The sequence below is a fragment of the Mauremys reevesii genome, linkage group 1 (genome assembly GCF_016161935.1).
Source record: "Mauremys reevesii isolate NIE-2019 linkage group 1, ASM1616193v1, whole genome shotgun sequence".
NCBI lineage: Eukaryota > Metazoa > Chordata > Testudines > Geoemydidae > Mauremys > Mauremys reevesii.
The window spans coordinates 296200770-296216228 of NC_052623.1; the positions used below are offsets into that span (position 1 = coordinate 296200770).

A 15459-nucleotide genomic window follows, 5' to 3' on the forward strand; every position below is an offset into this window, starting at 1 on the left:
ATCATCCCGTTACTGTTCTATAGATTAGGTTTTAACCATGCATATATAACATACGCCTGGATTTCTGCGGACAGCCCGACTACACCCATAAGGAACATATCACAGGATCGAGGCTGTGGTCATCTGATAAAAAATCCCTGCCTGGCCTGAGGTCAGGAAAAACACACTGAAATACTTGAATAACTGTTTGAATCAAGTTTAGCAGTTTCAACTGTAAAGAGAAAAACAGTGGCACAGGAAAGGGAAAAGTTGGATGTAGTGATAGGTATTTCTAGTAATTTCCTTTCCAGCTTATGTTCTCCCTCTTGTCTCACAAAGTCCACATTTTTTATTAAAACCCTCTGTAAAAACTACTAGTATTTCATTCAAAACTTATTGGGTGTAGAGGTGAAGAGTTAAGAGCAGTCAGAGGATTAAAATTAGGGCCTATCAATAATAGCAAGTCTACTATGTAACCCTGTTTTTTCCCTGCAAATCTTTATTTCACCTTTTTATTTATTAAGAACATACAATTCTCTATACTATATTAGGTCATCCAGTGTTTCCTGTATAGCTGCTTGCTTCCACCATGCACCCTGACAGTTGTGCAATGCTCTAGAGGTAGGCTGGGGGAAAGAGAATTTTTCTGACCTCTGTGTCAATTATCTTAAACACTGACGTATAAGGTTTGATTACATTTATTTTAGTAGAAATTACTACTATTGATGTTAAAGTTTTTTAATCCTTTAATAAATCCAGCTACAACATATTATTTATAGAACAGTTGACTGTGGTCTATGGCATTTCATCCAGATGAATAAAAGCAGAGAGCCTTTCATATCATTCACAACTAATTCAATGCTAGATTAAAATAAATTTTATTCGGTTTGGTACTAGATGAAGACACGCTTGCTTGCTAGTTTGATTTCCAAACTCCCCCATAATAGGCATATGTATTACTGATTTTTACTAATGTATGCAAATCAGTGGTTAAAGTAGATTGAAACAGGAGGGGAATGTGTGGAAAAGAGCTGTTTACTCAGTTCAAGGAGAGGTGGGGAAGCTACCCTCTCCTTTTTTTCCCTCTCCTTTAATCCCTGATTCAAATATTCTAAGTATAGGGTCTTCAAATTAAAAAGATAAAATGTAAATTAACTTTAGTAATAGAATTATTTGTTTCTAGCAATAGTATTTACTAATTATACTGTTAATTGTAGGTCAGTAGAGCTGGTCAAAATTTTTCATTCAAAATCTTTTTTTTTTTTTAAAAAACCCACAAAATTAGACCTTTTTTTGAAACCAAAGCATTTGGTTTTTAACATTTTCCATTTTTCTGCTGAAACGTACAACTGCCAATTTTTTAAATTGAAATCTAGGAATGGAAAGAACAGACCTGAATTATTTGAGAGTGGAAGGAGAATAAAGGTAAGAACTGCACGTTTAATTCTAATCTTATGTAATCATTTTAATAGACAGCGTAATATAGTACAGCCTTGCTTATCAGAACATCATGGAGAACACAAAGTAAGTTTGGATAATTATGATTTTGGATATTAAGAGAATTTTCATTGTAGGACATGATCCTGTTTCAGATAGCATTTAGAGATGTACCAAAGATCAACAAAGCTACTTGCCCATTACAACTAACATAGGCCTGGTTTATACCTAAAAATAGATTGAACTAGGTATATTGCTCAGGGGAAAAAAAAAGTTTGCTCCCTGTTTGATATAATTAGGTCGACCTAATCCTCACTGTAGACACAGCTAAATCGATGGAAAAATTCTTCCATCAACCTAGCTACCAGCCACCTCTTAGAGAGGTGAATTAATTGCAGAGACAGAAAAACCTCTTCCATTGATGTAGGAAGCATCTATGCTATGACACTACAGTGGCACAGCTGTAGCCATTATAATGTAGCTATGCCCTTGTCTGCACAAGAGATAGACAAATGTCTAGAGCCCTGCGTGGATACAAATTTATATCCATGGATGCAAATCGGTATCCGCGGAATCACAGTGGTGAAAGGGGCAGAACATGGGGCTGCCGCTTCCAGGAGCCAACGCTCCACGCTGGCAGCTCCTCGGGCATGGCTGTACCGCCCACAGCCCTGCCCCTATCCCTTTCACATAGCTGTCTGTCTCTCCTGTCTGGGGGTGTGCATGCCCCTTTAACACAAGAGCGCAACCAGGGACAGCTGCTGGGGAGCCTGGTGCCCACCCCAATGGGCAGGGTTGGGAGCGGTACAGCCACACTGGAGGAGCTGCTGGCACGGGACACTGGCTTTTGGGAGTGGCAGCCCTGCCCCACGTTCTGTTTCTTTTGCCGCTGCGGTTCCAGGGAGAGCCCTGCGGTTCCGCAGATAACGATTTATATCTGTGGGTATACATTTGTATCCGCGCAGGGCTATACAAATGTCTGGGCTTGTCCATTGGACAAATAGTTTTTCAACAGGACCAATGATCATTAAATCAAGGTATTTGTGTGTAAAGTACTTAGATTTTCAAGACAGTCTTGTTATTCTTCTAAAACACAAAGCTCAAGGTCCAAGAAGTTACACAATGAGTAATGGCATTTAAACAAATTGCCAGAATTTTTGAGATGTGTTTACAGTCCATTATCTCCAGAATTTCAAAGTGCATAAAGATTGTTTTTATGAGGACGGAATGTCCTAGCCTACAGCTGACAAAGCAAGAATCCGCTCAGATTTACCCCTCCCTAATCAAATGTAGCCAGAACCTAACCTGATACTCATACAAAAAGTATTAGTGTGTGCAGAGCTGAATTGCTAGAAGTTTTACTGTTGGACTTAACATAAAACAGCAGTGACAGTTTTTACCCTACACTAGGAAATGATTGAATTAACACTTTTATTCCTGTACAGAATGCAACTAGTGAACTTAGGCAAAACAATTAAAAGCACAGACAGAGAACACCTTTTACATCAACAACAGCTATTACATTCAAAACAGAAAGATATCATTTGCTTAGTCTTTACAAATGTATGTCAAAGTATCAGGCCTTGTAGCTGTATTTGTGGCATGGTTTTACTCCGGCTGTATTTAAGTGACATGCCTGTTTAAATCATCAGTAACTTTTACTGTGATTAATATAGCCCATGCTCTTAAAAAACAGGCAGTTATGTCTATCCTTTTCCACTCCTCAGCCAGCGAGTGTCTTGCTGCGACCAATGAGTGTGAGAGTGTTCTTCAGCTGAAAGCTACTGTTCCCAGACCCATCAACAGGGGAAAAGTTTCTGACCATGATTTTTATTAGCTTTTGAGCACAAATCTTCTTTTCTCAGGCAGAATGTATAGTAAGCCAGTGGGTGATTGGTCTAGTTTAAAAATCTGCTGTTCTTTTTTCAAATCTGCAGTGGTGCAGCTGTAGCAATACTATGCCTCTGGTATTGATAGTTTTTTATGACATGATGATGAAGCAAAAGAGTGTGCTTCTCTCTCTCTCTCTCTCCCCCTCCTTACAGTGCTTAAATTGTTGCTTGCTGTCACTGGTGCAGTTGTACCATTGTTGGCAGTTGCTGTAATACAAGACTGTTTTTATTGTAAGACTATTTTGGCTAGTGTAGACAAAACCAGAGTGTGATATTTTTAGGTTGAATGGCAGCTTGTGCCCTTAAGACAGCAAATATTCTCATTGTTCCAATGGCCCAGAAACAAAAGGAGGCCACCACCACTTTGAAGCCCTGCCCAGTGACATGATTAGAGCCATAGCTAACATGTCTGTGGTTACTCATTAAGGACCAGGATAATTCAAGCCATTCTGATACAAATTTACACTCTGCATAGACATGATTCATAATTGCTTCATTTGCAAGCTAGAAATAGGTTTTCCCCATACCTCTTTAGAATATGGGTCTGTTGCTATACCATATGAATGAACTCTGTAAGGCTGCAGCTACACTATACAATGGATGCCACCTTCAAGGAGTGTAGAAACTTGTCCAGCTGTTGTAGTTAGCGTCAGCTCCTGCTGCATAAAATGTTCTACAAAGTTTAGGCACCATTTTAGTGCCACTAAGGCCTGGCCTGCACTTAAAAGTTTTGCCGACCTAGTTATATCAATTCAGAATACAGGGAAAAAAATGCACCCCTAATTAGGGTGACCAGATATCCCGTTTTTAAGCCCTGCTGCAGGTGACTTGACTTTTTCCTTAAAATGTGCAAATTGTCCTGTATTTTCTGCCTCCTCCCTCCATCAGTACTGGTGGTTCCTGCTGCTGGCTGGATCCCTGCTTGCCAGCTGCACACCCACCAGCGGTGAGTGGGGTGGTCCAAAGGCCGAAGATGGGGGTTGGTGTGCAAAGCTGGGGGCTGGGCAAAGCTGTAGCACGTGCGGGGCCAGACCTCTCCCACTGCCGGTCTGTCAGCGCAGCCCCTGCTGAATGCCAGCTCTGGAGTGTGTGGGGGAGTGATTTCCAGCCTGTCCCCCTCCCTCCCCCGAACCTGCCAGCTCCATGGCAGCCACTCAGGCAGGGGATTAGCACCCTCTTCACCTGCCCGTCCCCCCCACACCCACACCCACCACAATGTGTGTGGGGGATGTGTGTGTGTGGGGGGAGAGATGTGCTCTGCAAAGACATGGGCCAGGTCATCCCTCCCTCCTCTGTGGCTGTAAGTAGCTCCCGTCCCTTCCCTCCCGCACAGTGAGGATAGGCTGCTGCTGGCCACATTCTGATGTGAACCCTGGCAGAAATCTTTGGAGTGGGGTATGTGACCCTGTGTGCCACCTCCACATGTTGCCTCAGGAAGACACAGCACCAGGTACTGGGAGGGGGGTGGTCCATCCTGGGGGCCTAGCCAGGCATGGAGGGTGGAGAGCGCTGGGCAGGGAGCACTGGTTGGTCACCCCCTCCCCTCCCCGTAAGACAGAGGGGTATATGTGTGTCACCTCTCCCCGTGGGGGGGGGAAGGGGTGTGTGTATCACCCCTCCCCCTGTGAACCTTAAAGACAAAGAAGGTAAATAAAAAGAATCCAACTACGGAGTATTTCTTTTTATCAGGGGCTCAGTCAACTTAATGTAAATTTGAATGTTTGTACTACATAGTTCTGATTGATTGCCGTTTAACTCGCTTGAATACACGTAATTTTACTTGGTGTCCCATATTCAGCATAGGGAAATATGGTCACCCTACCCATAACTCACATAGGTGTGTTAGCAAATCCCTAGTGTAGACACATTTATACTAGCAAAGAAAGTCAGTTTGTCAGTAGACCTTATTTTGTTTGGGAAACCAATGAGCTATACCGGCAAAAGCACTCTTGGTAGTATAACCGGTGTCTCTACAAGGAAACCCTTTCTAATGTTGACAAGGCATACATCTTATTGTGTGTAAATGGAAAGTATTAAGATTCTGTCACTTCATCCCTCAAAGGTGGCCATTTCTGAGCAGATGACATTAATAGTAGCAACCTTGAGATGTGTCATAGCGATGCCAGAAACCTGTCTCTGAGGGAGTCGGATGGCACAGTTTCTGCCAGTTAGCATATTTTTTGCTGCCTTAAGAAGGGGTGGATGGTGTCTTCCATCCTATATGCAACTATAAAAGGTCTCCAGCAGTGATCCCAGCAATTACAGGCCAGTAAGCTTGAATTCAGTCCCACGCAAACTGGTTGAAACTATAACAAAGAAGAAAATTGTCAAACACATAGATTATAACTTGTTGAGGAAGAGTCAACATGTTTTTTGTAAAGGGAAATCATGCCTCACTAATCTACTGGAATTCTTTAAGGGGGTCAACAAGTATGTGAACAAGGGGGATCCAGTGGATATACTGTACTTAGATTTTCAGAAAGCCTTTGACAAAATCCCTCATCAAAGGCTCTTAAGCAAAGTAAGCTGTCACGGGATAAGAGGGAAGGTCCTCTCATGGACTGGTAACTGATTAAAAGATAGGAAACAAAGGGTAGGAATAAATGGTCAGTTTTTAGAATGGAGAGAGGTAAATAGTAGTGTCCCCCAGGGGTCTGTACTGGGACCAGTCCTATTCAACATATTCATAAATGATCTGGAAAAAGGGGTAAAGAATGAGGTGGCAAAATTGGCTGATGATACAAAACTACTCAAGATAATTAAATCCCAGGCAGACTGCGAAGAGCTACAAAAGGATCTCTCAAAACTGGGTGACTGGGCAACAAAATGGCAGATGAAATTCAGTGCTAATAAATGCAAAGTAATGCACATTGCAAAGCATAATCCTAACTATACATATAAAATGATGGGGTCTAAATTAGCTGTTACCACTCAAGAAAGAGATTTTGGAGTCATTGTGGATAGTTCTCTGAAAACATCCACTCAATGTGCAGGGGCAAAAAAGAAAACACAATGTTGGGCATCATTAAGAAAGGGATAGATAAGAAGACAGAAAATATCATATTCCCTCTATATAAATCCATGGTATGCCCACACCTTGAATACTGCATGCAGATGTGGTCGCCCCATCTCAAAAAAGATGTACTGGAATTGGATATAAACTGTTCAGGAAGGATAGGCAGGGCAGAAAAGGTGGGGGAGTTGCGTTGTATGTAAGAGAGCAGTATGACTGCTCAGAGCTCCAGTATGAAACTGCAGAAAAATCTGAGAGTCTCTGGATTAAATTTAGAAGTATGAACAACAAGGGTACTGTCGTGGTGGGAGTCTGCTACAGACCACCAGACCAGGGGGATGAGGTGGACGAGGCTTTCTTCCAGCAACTAACAGAAGTTGCTAGATCACAGGCCCTGGTTCTCATGGGTGACTTTAATCACCCCGATATCTGCTGGGAGAGCAATACAGCAGTGCACAGACAATCCAGGAAGTTTCTGGAAAGTGTAGGGGACAATTTCCTGGTGCAAGTGCTGGAGGAACCAACTAAGGGAAAAGCTCTTCTTGACCTGCTGCTCACAAACAGGGAAGAAATAGTAGAGGAAGCAATAGTGGATGGGAACCTGGGAGGCAGTGACCATGCGATGGTTGAGTTCAGGATCCTGACACAAGGAAGAAAGGAGAGCAGTAGAACAGAGACCCTGGACTTCAGAAAAGCAGACTTCGACTCCCTCAGGGAACTGATGGGCAAGGTCCCCTGGGAGAATAACATGACGGGGAAAGGAGTCGAGGAAAGCTGGCTGTATTTTAAAGAATCCTTATTGAGATTGCAGGAACAAACCATCCCGATGTGTAGGAAGAAAAGTAAATATGGCAGGCGACCAGGTTGGCTTAACAGTGAAATCCTTGCTCGTCTTAAACACAAAAAAACAGCTTACAAGAAGTGGAAGATTGGACAAATAACCAGGGAGGAGTATAAAAGTATTGCTCAGGCATGCAGGAGTGAAATTAGGAAGGCCAAATCACACTTGGAGTTGCAGCTAGCCGGAGATGTTAGGAGTAACAAGAAGGGTTTCTTCAGGTATGTTAGCAACAAGAAGAAAGTCAAGGAAAGTGTGGACCCCTTGCTGAATGAGGGAGGGAACCTAGTGACAGAGGATGTGGAGAAAGCTAGTGTACTCAATGCTTTTTTTGCCTCTGTTTTCACAGACAAGGTCAGCTCCCAGACAGCTGCACTCTGCAGCACGGTATGGGGAGGAGGTGACCAGCTCTCTGTGGAGAAAGAAGTAGTTCGGGACTATTTAGAAAAGCTGGATGAGCACAAGTCCATGGGGCCGGATGCACTGCATCCGAGGATGCTAAAGGAGTTGGCCGATGAGATTGCAGAGCCATTGGCCATTATCTTTGAAAAATCATGGCGATCGGGGGAGGTCCCGGATGACTGGAAAAAAGCTAATGTAGTGCCCATCTTTAAAAAAGGGAAGAAGGAAGATCCAGGGAACTACAGGCCAGTCAGTCTCACCTCAGTCCCTGGAAAAAATCATGGAACAGGTCCTCAAGGAATCAATTCTGAACCACTTAAAGGAGGGGAAAGTGATCAGGAACAGTCAGCATGGATTCACCAAGGGCAAGTCATGCCTGACTAACCTAATTGTCTTCTATGATGAGATAACCGGCTCTGTGGATGAGGGGAAAGCAGTGGATGTGCTATTTCTGGACTTTAGCAAAGCTTTTGATACAGTCTCCCACAGTATTCTTGCCAGCAAGTTAAAGAAGTATGGGCTGGATGAATGGACGGTAAGGTGGATAGAAAACTGGCTAGATGGTTGGGCTCAACGGGTAGTGATCAATGGTTCCAAGTCTAGTTGGAAGCCGGTATCAAGTGGAGTGCCCCAAGGATCAGTGCTGGGGCCGGTTTTGTTCAATATCTTCATTAACAATCTGGAGGATGGTGTGGACTGCACCCTTAGCAAGTTTGCAGATGACACTAAACTGGGAGGAGTGGTTGATACGCTGGAGGGTAGGGATAGGATAAAGAGGGACCTAGACAAATTAGAGGATTGGGCCGAAAGAAATATGATGAGGTTCAACAAGGACAAGTGCAGACTCCTGCACTTAGGACAGAAGAATCCCATGCACTGCTACAGACTAGGGACCGAATGGCTGGGCAGCAGTTCTGCAGAAAAGGACCTAGGGGTTACGGTGGACGAAAAGCTGAACATGAGTCAACAGTGTGCCCTTGTTGCCAAGAAGGCTAATGGCATTTTGGGTTGTATAAGTAGGGGCATTTCCAGCAGTTCGAGGGATGTGATCATTCCCCTCTGTTCAGCACTGGTGAGGCCTCATTTGGAGTACTGTGTCCAGTTTTGGGCCCCACACTACAAGAAGGATGTGGATAAATTGGAGAGAGTCCAGCGGAGGGCAACAAAAATGATTAGGGGGCTGGAGCACATGACTTATGAGGAGATGCTGAGGGAACTGGGATTGTTTAGTCTGCAGAAGAGAAGAATGAGGGGGGATTTGATAGCTGCTTTCAACTACCGGCATGGCTGCGGGGGAGGAGGGACAGCGGGGGAGGAGTTGGGGACTAGACTCCCCAGCCTGGAGCTCAGGGGCCGGGCAGGACGGTCCTGCGGGCTGGATGTGCAGTTCTTGTTTGTGTTCTAAGAATAAATTATTTCCACTTACTCTGAAATAGAGCAAGATTTGGGCCTCCCCCTGTGATTTCTCTAAGCAGGTTTCAGCAGATTGGAAAAGATGGTTACTCACCGTTGTAACTGTTGTTCTTCGAGATGTGTTGCTCCTATCCATTCCAGTTGGGTGTGTGCGCGCCGCGTGCACGTTCGTCGGAAGATTTTTACCCTAGCAACACTCGGTGGGTCGGCTGGGCACCCCCTGGAGTGGCGCCGCTATGGCGCAGGATATATACCCCTGCCGACCCATCCGCCCCTCAGTTCCTTCTTGCCGGCTACTCCGACAGTGGGGAAGGAGGGCGGGTCTGGAATGGATAGGAGCAACACATCTCGAAGAACAACAGTTACAACAGTGAGTAACCGTCTTTTCTTCTTTGAGTGATTGCTCCTATGCATTCCAGTTAGGTGATTCCCAAGCCTTACGTAGGCGGTGGGGTTGGAGTTAGATGTTGCAGAATGCAAAACTGCTGAGCCAAAGGCTGCATCAGCTCTGGACTCTTGGACCAATGAGGCAAAGGTGTGGACCGAGGACCAGGTAGTTGCACGACACAACCCCTGAAAGGGTATGTGAACCAGGAAGGCAGCAGAGAAGCCTGAGCCCTGGTAGAATGTGCAGTAAGGTGGTTCTATGGAACATGGGCCAAAACACAGGAGGTGCGGATGCACAACGACATTGAAGATGAAAACCTCTAGGAGGAGACAGGTATGCCCTTCGTCCGGTATGTCGGTATGACGAAGGTTTGGGGGCATTATGAAAGGGTTTTGTCCGCTCGATATAGATTGCGGACGCCCTATGGACGTCTAGGGAGGGCAATTGTTGCTCTCCTTGCGATGAGTGTGGCTTCGGAAAGAAGACCGGAAGGAAGATATCCTGGTTGATATGAGAGGCCGACACCACCTTAGGGGGGAAGGTCGGACGTGGTAACAACTGCCCTTGTCCTTGAGGAACACAGTATACCGTGGGTCCATCGTGAGAGCCTGAAGCTCGGAGACTCGTCTAGCCGATAGAAAGGCTACAAGGAAAACTGTCTTCCAGGACAGGTGTCAGCGAGCATGCTGTCAGTGGCTCGAATGGGGCAATCATAAAACTGGTTAGAACCAGGTTGAAGACCCAGGTTTTGGCGGGGGCCAACTAGGGGGGGGTATAATGCTCCAAACCCTTGAGGAACCTATAAACCACAAGGTGTAAGAATACGGAGAGGCCACTCTCCGCTAGGTGGAAGGGAGAGATGGCTGCCAAGTGTACCCTTAAGGAGGACCGCGCCCGGTGCTGCTGTTTGAGAGACCAGAGGTAGACCAAGACGGAATGGATCGTGACCTCGGCGGGAGAAACATTGTGCGTTACATAGCAGCAGGAGAAACGCTTCCACTTTGCCAGATATGTTATCCGAGTGGAAGATTTCCCATCACCCAGGAGAATCCTGTAGAACCGAGGCAGAACAATGTAACTCGGATCGGTTCAGCCACGCAACAGCCATGCTGTGAGGTGCAGGGATTACAAGTCTGGGTGGTGAAGCTAACCGTGATCCCGTGCTATGGGGTCTGGGCAAAGAGGCAGGGAAATAGGGTTGGCTACCGACAGGGGTAGCAACCTGGTGTACCAGTGCTGCCTGGGCCACGCTGGAGCGATCATGATCAGGTGCGCTCTGTCCCTGCGGAGTTTCAGCAGGACCCTGTGAACCAGCCGTAACGGTGGAAAAACGTACAGCCGATGACTCATCCACGGCATCAGAAACCACCTCCAAGATCGAGCCCGGGGAGAGGCCTTGGAATGAAGAGAACTTCTCTCTCTCTTCATTCTCGCGAGAGCGAAGAGGGCTATGCGGGGAAAGTCCCACTTCCGAAAATGGAATGGATAATGTCCGGAGGAAACGACCACTTGTGAGACAGGAAGGATCTGCTGAGGCGATCCGCCAGCTGAAACACCTGGTATACAAGGCAGACTGCTCTCAGTTCTCGGACATCGATGTGCAAGGCCAGCTCTTGAGCCGACCGAAGGCCGTGAGTGCGAAACCGACCCAGGTGAGCACCCAGCCGAGAGATGGGGTGTTTGTCACGAGGGACCCCTAGGGGTGAAAGGAACAGCATCCCTGGATACACCAGGGAGGGTGCTGACTCCCGGTTGAGGGAGCCTAGGATGCTCAGGGGGAACGAGACGAACATGAGTATGCTATCTCTGCCCGGGTGGTACACCAAGGTGAGCCACGATTGAAGTGGACGGAAGCGAAGCCTGGCATGTTTGGAAACAAACGTGCAGACAGCCATGTGACTCAGGAAACCTAGGCAAGTACGAGCCAAAGTTGTCGGGAAGGTCCGTAGACCTTGTACAATTGTTACCATTGCCTGAAACTGAGGCTGAGGTAAATAGGCTCTGGCGAGACTGGAGTCCAGGATGGCCCCAATGAATTCTATTCCCTGTGTGGGAATCAGAGTGGATTGTTCTATTGATTATCAGGCCTAGACACAGGAATAGGTCCGTGTCGATGCCCACATGACCGGTAACTTGGGCCCGGTGGTCCCTCGAATGAGCCAATCTTCTAGATACGGAGAACGTGTATCCGACGGTGGCGAAGAGAGGCGGCAACTACAGCCCTGCACTTTGAATACACTTGGGCTGTATAGAGGCCAACCGGGAGGGCCGTATACTGGAAACGACGGTAGGCCCCAAACCGGGGGTACCTTCTGTGTGGAAGAGAAATGGCGACGTGAAAATACGCGCCCTTCATATCGAGGGCGGCATTCCAGTCTTTGGGACATCGTGAACTTGTTGGGGTCCCGCAGGTCTAGGATAGGTCTGAGACCTCCCTTCGCCTAGGGGATTAGGTTTCGTCCTTAGATACCTCCTGTATAGCTCCGATGAAGAGGAGCGTCCGCACCTCTTGCAAAAGGAATCGCTTGTGAGAGGGGTCCCTAAGAGGGACGAGGATGGGTAGGCTTTTGTCCCATTATGGTTAGAAGGACCGCAATTTTGGCTCCTTTGGGGTCCTGATTGACGCCTACGACCGCGTAAGCGATGCCTGGTGGCAAAGTCCTGTCTTTGTCTAGTTGTAGGGTAAGAGAGGTGAGGCTGGGGACAGAAAGGTCAGCGCTGAAGCACCGGCGTGTGCATGCCAAGAGAGAGCGCAAAGTGACCCTGCTGCCCTTTAGGCTTTGCAGCCTAGGGCCAGTTTTTTCAGAGAACAGGCCTTTGCCATTGAAGGGCAAGTCCTGTATAGTGTGCAGCAGCTGCGAGGGAAGGCTCGATAACTGGAGTCATTAAATGCGCCTCGTGGCAACACCCGAGGCCAGAGTCGTGGCAGCGGAGTCAGCTGCATCCAACGAGGCCTGGAGGGAAGCCCTCACCAGCTTCTTCCTTTGTTCCAGGGCATCGAACTCTTGACGGGAGTTCTGAAGAACCGACTCTGTAAATTTGCCCACCGCCACCCATAGTAGCGGCTAAGCAGGGCTTGCTAGTTTGCTACACAAAGTTGCCGGGCTCCCGCCGAGTACATCTTATGGCCCAGTAAGACCATTCGCCTAGCCTCCTTGGATTTAGGGGCTGGTGCCTGTTGGCCATGGCATTCCGTCCCATTGAGGGACTGGACAACAAGGGAGCGGGGGGGAAGAAGAGATGTACATATATAGGTAATCGTACCCCCTGGAGGATACCATGTACTTGCATTTTGATCAGAGGAGGGCCCGAGGAGTATGTTCCTGCCCCCGCCTCATCTGGGGAGGAGGAAGAAGAAAGGCCAGGTACAAGCGGGTCCTGTGTGGGCTCGCGCTCCTGGACGACCTCCTGATCCGGTGGGATCTGGGAGCCCGGTGGCTTAACCGGGGCTTGCTCTGTACCGGTCAGAGGGGAACGGCTAATTGTCGCCTCTGGCGCCCAGAGCTCTGACGGAACGGAGCGAGATGGGACCACCGGTACACCTCTGGCGTGGTAGTACGCCCAAGGTGACTAGAATGACCAATGATAGGTCTCCTGGAAGACTCTGGAGGGCACATCGGAAAACCGAGTACTGCGCATATGAAGTGTCCGCATGGGGCAACACTGATGCGTGGCTGGATGGCCCTAGAGGAGCTGAAAAGCCCTTGGTAGCGTCTCCCTCTCTAACTGACGTCGCTCGACGCGGCACCGGGGATCGGTACCGGGAGACATACCGGTACTGAGAACAGGACCTGCCACCGGAGCTGTGCCGGGCGGTCGACCGAGAGCGTGAGGCTCGATGATCAGGAGTGGCTACGGGAGTCCCGGTGCCTGGGGCGGTGCCGGGAGCTGGATCGGTGCTGAGTGTACTGGGCCGGCGAACGGGACGCTGACCGGTGCCGCGAGTACTACTGGTACCGAAATGGAGAACGGTGCCGAGACTGCGAGCAGTGTCGGGACCTCGATCGGTGATGGGACCGAGAACGTCTGCGGGACCGCAATCATGAACGGTGCCGCTCTGTGGTGCCGACGCCAGGTGGCGTGAGCAAGACAGGCTCGCCGATAGACAATATAACCCGCACCGGCGGTGCCGGGGGTTAAAGCCGCGCAGGCTCTAACCATCAACTCCCTCGCTGCCATCAACTCCCTCGCTGTGGAAATGTTTCAGGCGTGGAGGGAATAGTGAGCTCGACCACTGTCCGTACAGGGGAGCTTTCCAGCACCGGACTCGACGGCTCTTGCCTAGCCGGAGTTAATGGTGCGGATAGTGTCGGTGCCGCGGCAGACATCGGTGCCGGGCGATCCGACTGAGCATAGCGCTCGGCTGCGGAGCAGGCGGCTCGGACGCAGGCTCATAGCGAGCTCAACCACGGTCCTTACCGGGGAGCTTTCCAGCACCGGACTCGACGGCTCTTGCCTGGCCGGAGTTAATGGTGCGGATATTGTCAGTGCCATGGCGGACATCGGTGCCGGGCGATCCGACTGAGCATAGTGCTCGGCTGCGGAGCAGGCGGCTCGGACGCAGCAAGGATATTGTGCCTCTTCATCCTCCAGGAGAGGGATCCATGCCGAGTGGAAGCCAGCGACGGCCGGTGCAGAGAGGCCTTGGCGGTACTGGCGATCCGGTGCCGAGGGAGCGCTCCTTGAAGACTAACCAGTGCTCGACGCTGAGAGCGGAGGAGCAAGTGCCGCCTCCCTCAGGAACTGTTTGAGACAAAAAGTCCCGCTCCCCTTTGTTCTCGGATTAAAGGCCTCACAAATGCGGTACTTATCTGTGAGGTGAGATCCCTCGAGGCACTTAGGAGAGGATCTCTTGTCGGCATCGGCTTGTGGCCGGCCGAGCATTATAAAACCCTGTGGACCGGGCATCGGACCCAGCACCGGGTGAGGGGATGGGGATAAACCCCGTACCCCTGTGAAATAAATACACTATACTATACTACAAACAAATAAAGTTAACTACAACTATAAACATCTGAACTATATACTTAACGAGAGAAACTACGAGTAGCTAGGGAAGTGGAGGTCAGCTAAGCCGCGCTCCACTGTTCCAACGACCGACACGGGCGGTAAGAAGGAACTGAGGGGCGGATGGGTCGGCAGGGGTATATATCCTGCGCCATAGCGGCGCCACTCCAGGGGGCGCCCAGCCGACCCACCGAGTGTTGCTAGGGTAAAAATCTTCCGACGAACATGCATGCGGCGCACACACACCCAACTGGAATGCATAGGAGCAATCACTCGAAGAAGAAGTATTGTTGCAAGACTTATGAAATAGAGGTGGCTGGGGAGCAACTGAAGAAAAGGCAAGAAATAAGACTTCTGGGGGAAAGGACAGTACTAAAGGAAAGAGGTGAGGAGAAGGGGAGAAAGAGGTTGCAAATTGTGAGACTTCATAGTTACTAGAGAAGAGCATTGTGCTGCTGTTGCCAAGTGACGCCTTTAGGGTAAAATATGTTTAAAAAACATTCAAGAGGTCTTTGTTGTAGAATCAGAATTAGCTCCATGCTCTGTAGCAAACTATCAGCAAAGAATTTGTTTGCCAGCAACAGTGCCATCTCGTGGCAAAAAAAAGCTTTAAAAACCATGTAAAATAGGATCATAGAAGTTAAAAATATCATGTCTTTTGGATCATCTAGTCCAGAGGTTCTCAACCTTTTTCTTGCTGAGGCCCCCCCCCCCTCAATATGCCATAAAAATGCCAGGGTGCGGTAGGGGTTGGGGGACCATTGGGCATAGGCATAGTTTTCAGGGCTGGAGCAAGGATATTTTGCACCCTGGACCAAACTTCCACTTTGCGCCTCCCCCCCAGTAACATCGGTTCATTGAGAGGCAAATCCCAACGAGCCTTTATAGACCACAGGGGCCAGCCGTGCCCAGGGGCTGCTCCCCAGACCAGGTTCCCCCCGCCCTGCCCCCTCAACACCCCTGGAGGGTGCACAGCCCCACCCGTGAGCCCTCCCCACCCCACCCCACCCCAGCCAGGGGCGGCTCTAGGAATCTGGCCGTCCCAAGCACAGTGGCATGCCGCAGGGGGCGCGCTGCCGGTCGCCGGTCC

At 48.8% G+C, this 15459-nt stretch overlaps 1 long non-coding RNA gene across 2 annotated transcripts in view; it reads left to right on the forward strand.

Moving 5' to 3' along the window:
* The window catches only part of LOC120383277, a 31524-nt gene that overhangs the window by 1592 nt on the left and 14473 nt on the right, over window positions 1-15459 (forward strand). The window contains exons 2-3 of one of the 2 annotated variants that reach the window (XR_005588397.1): window positions 531-600; window positions 1356-1404. This is a non-coding gene — a long non-coding RNA (uncharacterized LOC120383277). The remainder of the gene's footprint in view (window positions 1-530; window positions 601-1355; window positions 1405-15459) is intronic. The other variant, XR_005588398.1, reaches the window with a different exon arrangement.